Source organism: Equus asinus, chromosome 2 (assembly GCF_041296235.1).
Source record: "Equus asinus isolate D_3611 breed Donkey chromosome 2, EquAss-T2T_v2, whole genome shotgun sequence".
In the NCBI taxonomy this organism is placed as follows: Eukaryota; Metazoa; Chordata; class Mammalia; order Perissodactyla; family Equidae; genus Equus; species Equus asinus.
In genome coordinates, this window is record NC_091791.1 from 192,347,810 (window position 1) to 192,360,199 (window position 12,390).

A 12,390-nucleotide genomic window follows, 5' to 3' on the forward strand; every position below is an offset into this window, starting at 1 on the left:
TGGAATAAGAATAAATATGGCTTTAGAGGCTCTTCATTCCAACCTAATTATCATACATTCTTTATGTCCTCCTAATATCTGACATGAAAATATCTTTCAGGGTTTACTCTTATCTACATAACAACCTGTAATGGTTTGCTCCATGCTTTGTAGTGTTTTTCCCTTTTTTCAAAGTTTTTTAGTAAAATGCTAATTGGAGTCTGTGGCCTCTGGTTTCAACTTTAGCCAAGGCTGAATTAAAAAAATGGGGACATAAGATTTTTTAACTTCCACATCTGTGAGAGTCACAATTTACTATCCAAAACAGAATGGCTAATAAAAACCCTTGTGTGTGACAGAAAAGAACATGAGGACAATAATTTTACTCTATGGAACAGAGATCAAGCAAAGTAGTTTTAAGCAATATAATCTCATGATGAATCTTCCAGCATAAACTAGTTGCAAAATGTAACCCTATGTGATTGAGTTTACTGCTCTGTAGGTTTAACTACACATCGATTAAATGATGGAAGATATCTGCCACAATTATGATTTGGATTTTCAAATAGGTCATCTTAAACTATTCTTTCTGTTACTAATTAAGGTGTCTGTTGAGGTAAAAGCCGTATTTTCAAAGTGTAAGAGAATTCTATTTTGTTTTGGATGTCAGTTGAACATGTATGTCATTCAGAATCAGTATTAGGTCACTATGATGGGAGTTTTAAAAAGAAGAGCTGAGAAAGGCAGTGTACATCCCTTTTTATCCAGCTTGAATTGACCATCTGATACGTTAAAATGCTATTTCTATTAACCTTGATCCTCAGGGCGGGTTTAAGCTTTATATAAGAATTGGTAACAGGGTTCCTGTATTCAGCTCACAGATTGGTCCTGTATGCAAATTCAATAGCTGAGAAAAGACACAAATTACAGAAGAACTATAATGACCTACAACTAGGATATGCAACTATGTACCGGGGCTTTGGGGAGGGAAAAAAAAAAAGAGGAAGATCAGCAACAGATGTTAGCTCAGAGCCAGTCTTCCTTACCAAAAAGCATACTTTAAAAACAAAAGGGTGGGGGGGCTGGGAGCTGGCCCAGTGGTGTATGGGTTAAATTCACATGCTCTGCTTCTGTGGCCTCGGGTTCGCAGGTTCTGATCCCAGGCATGGACCCACCACTGCTCACCAACCCATACTATGGCAGAGTCCCACATAAAATAGAGGAAGATTGACATAGATGTTAGCTCAGCACCAGTGTTCCTCCAGCAAAAAGAAGAAGATTGGCAACAGATGTTAGCTCAGGGCCAATCTTCCTCACACACAAACACAAAAAAAATACAAATTACAAATAATCTTCTGTTGTTCCTTATCAATTTCCTCACAACATAAGGATAATGTTCAGAAGGGGTGCCTAAGGTTTGCTTATGCCTCATATAGACTAGTGTTCTGAGAACCCCTAATGTGCAGAGGAGGCCACAGTGCTTGGCTGTGGCTCTCTCCTACAGCTAGACAGCTCTTGAAGGATTCTAATAAGCTCTCTTTTTCCTTGCCCCTTTAGGGCAAGGATGATAATGGCTTCCCACTGTTGCCAGTCTCAGAGTGCTTCACTGTCGTTCGTTGGTTCCTTTAACCCTGTCCTCACTTTTGTAAATAGTCCTTTCATTAGAGATCTCTTTCTTGCCAGAACCCTGATTGATAGTTATAGGAATTGAGAGTAGCCTCAAGAAAAAAACCTCACTTTCTGGAATGGTGTCACTCACATATCCTATGATTATCTGTATAAACTACTTTCCACAGGAAATGAAACAATGGTATTCCATAGCATAGAGTGGCATCACAGTTAGTCTTTGACCACCAACAGTGGCATGAGATGGAGTGCTGATGGAAGACACAGCAGTGGAAGATCAATCTTGAGCACTTACTGCTTTGACACTGATGATTGCTAAAATTGTAGTGTCATTTGTTCTGACTGCTTCTGCGAGAATATATGGGAAAAATGACAAATAGAGAGCCTTGAATTCCAAACTTAAGGCATGAGTAGAAAATCGGAAAGCTTCTTTGACAGCTTAGAAGAAACCTATTTCTCTTGCAGCTGCAGGGCAGATATGGCTGAAGATCAACCCAAGATCTAATAGTAAAGGTTACAGAGTTGCAATGTCAATTAAATGTGAGACATAGATCTGCTATGCTAAGGTAAGAGCAGTGATGGAGAAGGACTGGGCCCTGTAACATGACATGGGGCATCTGGGCAAATGTGAATGAGGCTGAGAACTCTGGATAAGAGTTAGATTTCAGCATAGCCTTGATGGAGGAGGACAAGACCTATTCTTGGAGAAGAGAACTGAGGCACTGAAGGAATTACAGGATCTTACCAAATATCTGTGATTCAGGTTTGATTTGTTGACTTGAACAGCTGGTAGTCCTTCTAAATTGGTTACTTGCAGCTGGTAGTCCATATGATGAGATGCCGGAAATTCTGTGGCATACTGTATAGGAAGGAATCTGAAGATTTAGGGAATGGGAATGTTGGACTTGCTGTGTCGTCTTGCCCACTCATGTTCTATTCATACCATCTCTAGGAGATCCCACAAAATTTACCTTTTTCAAGGCATTGAGTAAAGGGCCACAGATATCTCCGGAAAATTCTTTGGTGGCTGTCCTCAGTTGTTTGAAGATGATGATGGAAATGCCACAATGAAATCAAGATCTATGATTTCAGTGGGAATATTGGGATTCATCGTGGTAGAGGCCAGGTGGGAGATTCTTAACTGTCAAAGACATGTTCAGCACAATTATCATGATAACCCTCAGGAAGAAGTGATAATCAGGTGTTTGACTGCAAGGATTTTTGGTGGTGGCCTATGATCACCAAGTCTATAGGAAAGAAAGAAACCAGCAGCCGACTTAAGTGTTGCTTGACATACGTAAGCAGAAAAATTCTAGGTCTGATGAGCAGAAAGCTAACTCAAGTTACTGTAAGGAAGATTCAGTGGAGATTATCCTATTCCTAGACTACAGCCAGTTCACAAACCTGGAGTCTCTTAATTGAGGGAGAAGCCAGGTTCTTTTGAGGAAGGATCCTGCAGTACAGCCAGGTATAAACTGAATATTCCCTGAGGCAATTCCCAGAGGGACTTTTGGCCTTTACCAGGGTGACTGTCAACTGAGGAATGGGGAAATTCCCACATCTTTTAGAGGTTAATAGATATTGGCCCTGAACACTAATTCCTGCAGTCTCAAAATACCAAAATTCCAGTGATCAGAGTAGAGACTTAAGAAAGTCAGGTGTAGTCTTGGTCTATAAGAGATGGAAAGTCAGGTCCATTTCACAGTGAGTAGAGTGGGTCTGAACACCCATGTGGGGTTATTTTTCTAGTCCCAAAATATATGTGGGAGTAGCTTTATCAAGTAGCAGAATTCCTACATTAGGTTCATATGAAGTGAGGGCTATTATGATTGGAAGGGCCAAGTGAGACCTTCCCAGTTAACCCCTCCCTTGTGCCCCAGTAGAAAATCAAAATTAAACTTTATCAGTGAGGGAATTACAGAAAAGTAGCACCACCATTAAAGATCTGAAAGATAGAAGTCTTTCTCTTTTAACTCAACTGTTTGGCTCATGGAATAGCCAAATTAGTTTTGGAGAATGTCTATGGATTATTAAAAATTTAATCAGATGTTGATGTCAATCATTGTTGTAGTTCGACATGTGGAATCTCTACTAGAGCAAATCAACACAGCCCTTGGCACCGAGAATGTAGCTATTGACTTGAAACCTAGAATACAGCTTTCTCTTCAATTCCCATCAACAGAAGTAATCAGAAGCAGTTTCCTTTACATGACTGGGGACAGCACTGTCACTGTCTTACCTCAGGGCTGTTTAAGTATTTCTGTTCTAATATGGTATCATTCCAGAGGGACCTTTGTTTCCTTGATATCCAGTAGAACATCATCCTAGTCTATTATCTTGATGACATTGTGCAAATTGGATTGATGAGCAGAAAGTAGCAGCCACCCTAGACAGCTTTAAAGACCCTTATATCAGAGGATTGGAAATAAACTCAGTTCAGAGACCTGCACAGGAGTGAAATTTCTAGCAGTCCAGTGGAGTTATGGAGTTCCACCTTGCATTAGCCTGCTCAAAGAAAGATGCACAGTGCTCGGTTGGCCTGTTTGGATTTTGGAGCCACTATACTGCATTTGCTGCTCTCTGACCCATTTACCATGTAACCTATATGATTACCAGTTTTTCGTGTGACTTGGAAAAACAGAATGCCCTATAGAAGGTCTGGGTTATGGCACAAGCTGCACTGATACTTAGGTTTTAGTATTCAGCAGACTCAGTGGTAATTGAGGATGTTATATGGAGTTTCTTGCCTGCCCAATAGGAGAAACCCAGTGCAGAGCCCTAGGGTTTTGGAATAAGAACATGCCTTCTCTGTTGACAACTGTTCTCCATTTGAAGGGCAGCTCTTGGCTTGCCACCAGGCCTTGGCAGAGACTAAACACCTGACCATGAGTAACTATGTGATATGAACTGCTCTTTAGGAACTGCATGTTACCTAATTTGCTGAAACATAAATTGAACAAAGCAGCAGAATTCCACTGTCAAATGGAAAGGTATATACTGGGGTGGGCTGAACTAATCTGGAAGACACAAGTAAATTACATGGATAAACTTCCATTGTACCTGCCTCTACTTCTTTGCCACCTTTTTTTTTTTTCCCATAAGGAAGATTGGCCCTGAGCTAACATCCGTTGCCAATCCTCTTGAGGAAGATTGTCACTGAGCTAACATCTGTGCCAATCTTCCTCTATTTTCTATGTAGGATGCTGCCATAGCATGGCTTGGTGAGTGGTGTGCAGGTCCATGCATGGGATCCAAACCCACAAACCCCGGACCGCCAAAGCAGAGTGCATGAACTTAACCACTACACCAGTGGGCTGTCCCCTGCCTCCTTTGTTTTGAACCATACCTTTGGGCTTATGGTCATGTAGCAGAGGAACAAAAAGCTTGGGCCTGGTTTATTAATGGTCTGCATGATATACTGCACCAACTGGAAGCATACAGCCACTGAATTATGGCTCCACTCCATAATGAGGTGGTCTTGAAAAATAGTGATGAAGAGAAACTCTACCAGTGGTCACAACTTGGAATAGAACATCTGATTGTTCTCTTTGTTAGAAAGGAGAGATGGCCTGAGGTATGAGTCTATACTGATTTATGTACAGTGGCTAATAGGTTGGCCAATAACTTTGAAAGAAGAAGGTCTGAGATAAGGAAGTCAGTGGGAGAGGTATTACAAATGGATTCCCAAAATTGGCCCAGAATGTAAAAATATCTGTGAACTACATACTTGCCCACAAGAGGGCATCCATCCCAATACAGTCATGTGCTGTATAATGTCATTTTGGTCAGTGATGGACAGCATATATGACAGTGGTCCCATAAGATTAGTACCATATAGGCTATGTTTGTAGTGGGCTACACCATCCAGGTTTGTGTAAGTACACTCAATGATGTTTGCACAATGACAAAATCACCCAATGATGCGTTTCTCAGAACATACCCCCATCATAAAGTACTGTGTGACTGTACTCAGGTATACAAGATGATCTGTCCTATAGATGTCAGTCAGCCTTCACCCACTCACCATAGTGCAAGTTCAGCAGGCCCACGTGGCAATAGGAATGGAGACTAAACATGGATTCAACAGCGTGGACTTCCACTTGCCAAGGATAATACTTACTGCCACTATGGGGTGTTTAACCTGCTTATAGCAGAGGCCATTACAGAGACCCCAGTATGGTTCTGTTCCCTAGACAGACCAGTCAACCTCCTAGTGGCAGCTTAATTACACTAGATCCCTTCCATTATGGAGGGAACAACGATCTGTTCTTATGGGAATAAATACATTTCCAGATACAGGTTTATGTGCCCTGCCTGGAAAGCTTCTACTAGTAACACAAATCTTGGACTTACAGAATCCCTTATTTCATCACTCTGTATCATCAACAACACTAAATTTGAGCGAGAAACTCATTTTACTATGAGGGAAGTATGGCAATGGACTCATGCCCATCGAATTAACTGATCTTACCTCAAACCCATCACTCAGAAGAAGCTAATTTGATAGAATGGAGGAAAAGTCTGCTGAAGGATCTGTTGTGGTACTGGCTGAGAGATAACCCCTGTGAGGATATGATACAAGACTTAACCCAGTAGCCAATACATGTTGTCTTCTACTGCATATTCAGGATACATGGGCCTAGGAACCAAAGGGTAGAGGTAGGGGTGGCTCTTCTATTATTCCTAATAACTCACTTGAAGAATTTTTTGTTTCTGTCACTTTTTCTCTACAATTTCGTCTTTAAAACATTGGGCTCAGTGTATCTGAACCCCCTAGTGTGCCCATGGGACAGGTACTTTCCCCAGATAACACAATCACAGTTCCATTAAATAAGAAGCTGAAACTACCACCTAGCTGATATAAGGTCTTCAGACCCGTGAGCCAGCAGTTAGAGAGGGGATCATTGTGCTGCTTGGGCTGATTGGTCCTAATTACCAAGGGGAAATTGGTTGTTGCTCCACAAAGAGAACAAGGACTATGTCTGGAACCCCAGATATGCACTAGGGTACCTCTTGGTGTTCACCTGTCCAGTATTACTGGACAATGGGAAACCGCAGCAACCCAGTAAAGATAAGATTGCTAAGGACTTGGATTCTATGAGTGTAAAGTTTGGGTCTCCCCACCAGATGAGTTACTACTGGAGGGTAAGAGGAAAATGGAAGCTATGATCATTACCTTGGGCCTTGTGCTCAAAAACTATCCTCTCTCCTCTTTCCTTATTAACAGAACCACAATTTTGTTGACCTTTTCTGAGTGCCTATGACCATCAGAGGAGATGGAGACCCATCCCACTTGTGAGGAGTAAATCTTGATTGGCCTAGCCTCATTCCTCTTGTTAAAGGGATGGTTTAGGCTTAGACAATTCTGGACAATGACACATGAGGAAAACCCTGATGGAATGCTTATAGGAAGAATTTCCTCACTTTTGACAAGGTACACAAGACACAGACATGACTTTTTCTGTGTCTAGGCATGTCTATCTGCCTCTGATGACTGGAATGGCAAGTGCCATTTTGGAACCATGAGAGGAGCCCACATTAGAAAATAAGGTGAGACACTGAGGATGGTAGAGTGCAACCTTGGTCCTTGTGGCAAAGTCTACTGGTATTCTCCAATATCCATTTCCCTTCTTTCATTAGTATTAGACCCCCTAAATTTTAGTTGGATACATAGTATATTTATCAATAGGTGGGACATTTACTGGTCAAGGATATTTGAGTAGAGGTGATATGTGAAACTTCTGGGTTGTACCTTTAGAAAGGATATATCAACTTCTTCCCTTTCTTCCCTTCTACCTGGCTAGAATGAAGATGTGAATACCCAAGCAGCCATCTTGGATTATACGATGGAAGTCCCAAGTTAAAGGTGGAAGAAAGCATAAAGAACTTAGGTTCCTTAATATTTTGAAGCCACTGTATTAGCCCTGGATGGCTTATGCTCAGATTATTTCTTCAGAGAGAAATAAATATATGTTTTAAGCCACTGTAATTTTTTACAGCAGCCAAATCCATATCCTAAGTAATATAGTCCATGATGATGTTGAGCTGATGAATTAACTGCCTATCTTCAAAAAAATTATGTGACAGTAAATGTTCATTTTGTTTAAACCATTTTGAGTTGCAGCAAAAAACGTTCTGATACAAATACTGTTTAAAGATTGCCAGGTGCAGAGGGAAGGAGTGAGCTGGAGTGTCAGCAACTGAGAAACTCCTGATTGAGAGAGGCCTTTTCTTATGATGGAGGAAATGAGCATGGTGAAGGAACCAGTGGAAGAAAAAATAATTGACAATACAGAAGAAAGGGAAAAATTTATGGAGTAACATCCCAGAGAAGTTAAGAAGAAAGACGATCAGAATGACGTCAGCATCATGGTGGAGTGAGCTCTTCCCTTAGACTCTCCCTCCTAAGCCCTAAGAGGCAACAAAAAGGACACTCATAAACCAATAGAGGACATTCACACAACACAATAGATATCTGAGAGATCCATGCAGCCATACACCTGAAGGTGGAGGTGCTGAGCCCCTGGGGAGGCAGTGGAAGGAGGTAAGGGAATTTCCTGTCCTTCCCCAAATGGCAGCAACCTAGGGTGTGGGACTGGGTGCAGCTCTGGGGGGGTAGGGGTAGCCCTCCATGGGAATGCCTTTGCTCTTGGAGTTTGTCTCCCAGCCCATGGGAAAGCTTTATACCCAGGAGGCTAAGCAATTGCAGGGGCATCTTCACCAAGCTGAGCACCCCAGGAGGGCAGACAGCAAGTGCAGAGTGGGAGCACCTCAGGATCATACATGTGAAAGAAAATGCCCCTCCCCACACCTGGTGCACCAGCTTGGTCAGTCAGCCAGAGCAAGGGATCCCCACGAGAGCCCTGTGCATACATTTATAAAGCAGTGGTGGCAAACAGGCAAACACAGGCCCTGTCAGCATAGCTTCCAGAGGACAAGCACAACTGCCAGGGATCGTGGCAGGTTTAGAATACACAGCTCCTGCCTCCCCCTGCCCCCCAACACCAAATGGCGGCAGGTGGAATCTGCAGCCAGATACCACCACTATGTCAAGGCACAAATCCACCACATCAAATAGTATGAAGAGGTATATTAACACTCCAGACCAGAAGGAAAATGACAAGCACCCAGAAGCCAATCCTGAAGGCACAGAAATTTACAATCTAAATGACAGAGAATTCAAAATAGCTATCATTAAAGAACTCAACAAGTTACAAGAAAACTCAGAAAGACAGTTCAATGAAATCAGGAATAAAATTAACAAACAGAGGGAATGCTTCACAAAAAGAGATTGAAACCATAGAAAAAAACCCAATCAGAAATGTTGAAGATGAAAAACACAATGAATGAGATAAAGAAAAATCTGGAGTCCTTAAATAACTGAGCTGATATTATGGAGGACAGAATTAGCAATTTAGAGGACAGATATATAGAAATGCTTCAGATGGAGGAGGAGGAGAGAACTAAGCCTGAAAAAGAAATGAAGAAATTCTAAGAAATATCCCACTCAATTAGGAAATGCAACATAAGGATTATAGATTTTCCAAAGGGAGAAGAGAGGGAGAAAGGAGCAGAGAGCTTGTTCAAAGAAATAATAGCTGAGAACTTCCCAAGCCTGGGGAAGGAGCTGGAATTACAAGTAAAAGAAGCTGATATAACTCCTAATTACATCAATGTAAAAAGACCTTCTCCAAAGCATATATTACTAAAGTTGGCAAAAGTAGACAACAAAGTAAAAATACTAAGGGCAGCAAGGCAGAAGAAAATAAACTACAAAGGAACCCTTATCAGGCTTTCAGCAGATTTCTCAGCAGAAACCTTATAGGCTAGGAGAGAGTGGAATGATATATTCAAAATTCTGAAACACAAAAACTTTCAGCCAAGAATACTCTATCCACCAAAAATATCCTTCAGATATGATGGAAAAATAAAAACTTTCCAAGATAAACAAAAGGTGAGGGAGTTCGTTGCCACAAGATCCACACCCCACCCCCCAACCAGCACAGGAAATGATCAAGAAGGCCCTCATACTTGAAAAAAAAAGAGGTTTACAAAGCCTTGAGCAAGGAAATAAGTAGGCAGACAAAATCAGAGAATTGCAGCTGTCTATCAGAACAGGTTAGATAACACTTAATTATAACATTAAACATAGAGGGAAGGAAGACATAAAGAATAACTATAATCACTTCATTTTAACCACAAACTCACAATACAAAACAGAATAAGTTATAACAACAATAACTTAAATGGAGATGAGGAAAGGAAAAGAACCTGCTTGGACTAAGGAAATAAGAGGCTGTCAGAAAATGGACCGTCTCATCTACAAAATCTTTTATACAAATGTCACAGTAACCACTAAACAAAAAATCAGAACAGAGACACAAATAATAAATAAAGAGAAAACTGAGAAAACCATCATAGAGAACCATCGAACTGAATTGGCAGTCCAAAATACACAGGATGAGAAACAAGAGAAATATGGAACAACTGGAAAACAAGTGATAAAATGGCAGCATTAAGCCCTCATATATCAGTCATCACTCTAAATGTAAATGGATTGAATTCTCCAATAAAAAGACATAGAGTGGTTGGATGGATTAAAAAACCAGACCCAACAATATGCTGCTTCCGGGAAACACAGCTCTAAAGACAAACACAGGGTCAGAGTGAAGGGATGGGAGATGATATGCCAAGTTAATAGCAAACAAAAGTGGGTGTTGCCATGCTTATATCAGACAAAGTACACTTCAAGATGAAACAGGCAATGAGAGAGAAAGAGAGTCAGTATATAATGATAAAAGAGACACTCCACCAAGAAAACATACCCTTTGTAATTATATATGCACTGAACACAGGAGGACCAAAGTACATAGAGCAACTATTAACAGACCTAAAAGGAGATATTAACAGCAACACAATAATAATAGGGGACTGTAGCACACACTTACATCAATGGATAGATCATCCAGACAGAAAGTCAACGAGGAAATACTTAAATGAAAAACTAGACCAGATGGACTTAATAGATAGATACAGAACACTCCATCCAAAAACAGCAGAATACACGTTCTTCTCAGGTGCCCATGGAACATTCTCAAAGATAGACCATCTGTTGGGAAACAAGGCAAGCCTCAATAAATTTAAGAAGGTTGAAATCATCTCAATCATCTTTTCTGACCATAAGCTATGAAACTAGAAATCAACTACAAGAAGAAATCTGGGAAAGTGACAAATATGTGGAGACTAAACAATGTGCTACTGAACAACCAATGGATTATTGAAGAAATTAGAGGAAAACTCAAAAAATACCTAGAGACAAATGAAAATGAAAATACACCATACTGACTCATATGGGATACAACAAAAGCAGCCCTAAGAAGGAAATTCATAGCAATACAGGCCCACTTTAACAAACAAGAAAAATCTCAAGTAAGCAATCTTAAACTACATCTAGAAGGATGAGAAAAAGAAGAACAAACAAAGCCCAAAGTCAGCAGAAGGAGGGAAATAATAAAAATTAGAGCAGAAATAAATGAAATTGAAACAAAAAAGAGTAGAAAGGATCAATGAAACTAAGAGCTGGTTTTTTGAGAAGATAAACAAAATTGACAAACGCTTAGCCAGACTCACTAAGAAAAAAAGAGAGAAGGCTCAAATAAATAAAATTAGAAATGAAGAGGAGAAATTACAATGGATACCACAGAAATATAAACAATTATAAGAGAATACTATGAAAAATAATATGCCAACAAATGGGATAGTTTAGGAGAAATGGATAAGTTCTTAGATTGATACAACCTCCCAAAACTGAATCAAGAAGAAATAGAGAATCTGAACAGACCAATCACAAGTAAAGAGATTGAAACAGTAAGCAAAAATCTCCCAAAAAATAAAAGTCTGGGACCAGATAGCTTCCCTGGAGAATTCTACCAAACATTCAAAGAAGATATAATACCTGTCCTTCTCAAACTATTCCAAAAAATGGAAGAAGACAAAATACTTCCTAGCACATTCTATGAGGCCAACATTACCCTGATCCCAAAGCCAGACAAGGACAACACAAAGAAGGAAAATTACAGGCCAATATCACTGATTAACATAGATGCAAAAATCCTCAACAAAATATTGGAAAACCAAATATAGCAATACGTTAAAAGGATCATACACCATGATCAAGTGAGATTTATACCGGGGATATAGGGATGGTTCAACATCTGCAAATCAATCAATGTGATACATCACATTAACAAAATGAGGAGTAAAAACCACACGATCAGGGCTGGCCTGGTGGTGTAGTGGTTAAGTTTGTGTGCTCCCCTTTGGTGGCCTGGGGTTTGCAGGTTCAGATCCTTGGGTGGACCTACACACCGCTCATCAAGCCATGCTGTGGTGGTGTCCAAAATACAAAACAGAGGAAGATTGCCACAAATGTTATCTCAGGGACAATTTTCCTCAGGCAAAAAGAGGAAGATTGGCAATAGATGTTAGCCCAATCTTCCTCACCAAAAAAACCCAAACAAACAACTCCATATGATCATCTACATGGATGCAGAGAAAGCATTTGACAAGATCCAACGTCCGTTTATGATAAAAACTCTCAATAAAATGGGTGTAGAAGGAAAGTACCTCAACATAATAAAGGCTATATATGACAAACCCACAGCCAACATCATGCTCAACAGGGAAAAACTGAAAGCCATCCTCTGAGAACAGGAACAAGACAAGGGTGCCCACTCTAGTCACTATTATTCAACATAGCACTGGAGGTTTTGGCCAGAGAAATTA

General features: G+C 40.4%; 1 protein-coding gene across 8 annotated transcripts in view; it reads left to right on the top strand.

The window, feature by feature from the left end:
* Positions 1–12,390, top strand: part of ATL1 (atlastin GTPase 1) — an 84,194-nt gene that overhangs the window by 2,417 nt on the left and 69,387 nt on the right. The window contains exon 2 of one of the 8 annotated variants that reach the window (XM_070504329.1): positions 7,763–8,149. The exons of 6 other annotated variants lie outside the window; for them this stretch is intronic. The gene's annotated coding sequence lies outside the window, so the exon portion shown is untranslated. Of the gene's footprint in view, positions 1–7,762; positions 8,150–12,390 lie in introns of those variants that run through there. One more of the 8 variants, XM_070504327.1, reaches the window with a different exon arrangement.